The sequence below is a fragment of the Eimeria mitis genome, genomic scaffold (assembly GCF_000499745.2).
Source record: "Eimeria mitis Houghton genomic scaffold, Emh_scaff4002, whole genome shotgun sequence".
Taxonomy (NCBI): domain Eukaryota; phylum Apicomplexa; class Conoidasida; order Eucoccidiorida; family Eimeriidae; genus Eimeria; species Eimeria mitis.
Window position 1 is genome coordinate 5036 of NW_013572337.1, and position 800 is coordinate 5835.

Consider the following 800-nt stretch of genomic DNA (forward strand, 5'->3'; position numbering starts at 1 on the left):
AGTTGGTGTGTATAACGATCTCTCTGCAGCAAGATAAAAGCAGTAAAATATTTAAATATTTTTTTTGTTTTTTAATTTTTTTTGTTATATTGATGCATTTATTTGGGGTGTATGTACACCTCAGTAGCTGCATACTATCGCTATTCTTTTTATTTTTATATTTTTTTTTCTCTGGCTGCGTGAGTTAGGTCGTTTGCTGCAGCAGATGGAGTTTTAATTTATTTTATTTTATTTTAATTAAATTTATTTAATTTATTTTTCTGTTTTTTTTTGTATACACTGAGCAGCAGAAGATGAGCTGCCTATACACCCCAGAGGGGGAAGGGGCGCGCAGGTGACCCTGCGCCTTCTATGGATAGAAATGAAATATTTTTTGCGTTTTTTCTTTTTATTTAATTAATATTTTAATTTAAATTTAAAATAATATTTAAATTGTTGAAATATTTTCGTTAAAAAACAGCAAAGGAGGCTGTGGTGCGGAAGCCAAGGCGATCGGTGCAGTGTACGTACACTGGAGCTCTGACGGGCTGCTGCTGCTGCTGCTGCTGCTGCTGCTGCTTCTGCTGCTGCTGCTGCGAGCAGCTAGGACATCTGCTGCAGCAAATACACCACAGAACTGCACGGGCTGCACCGAGCAGCTGAGACAGGCAGAGATATAATACAAACGCATACCCAAGCAGCAGCAGCAGCAGCAGCAGCAGCAGCAGCAGCAGCAGCAGCAGCAGATAGAGCTGCTGCTGCGGTACCTGAATTGAAGGGCTGACAGAAGCTATAGATTGAGGGCCCCGCTGCTGAGGGCT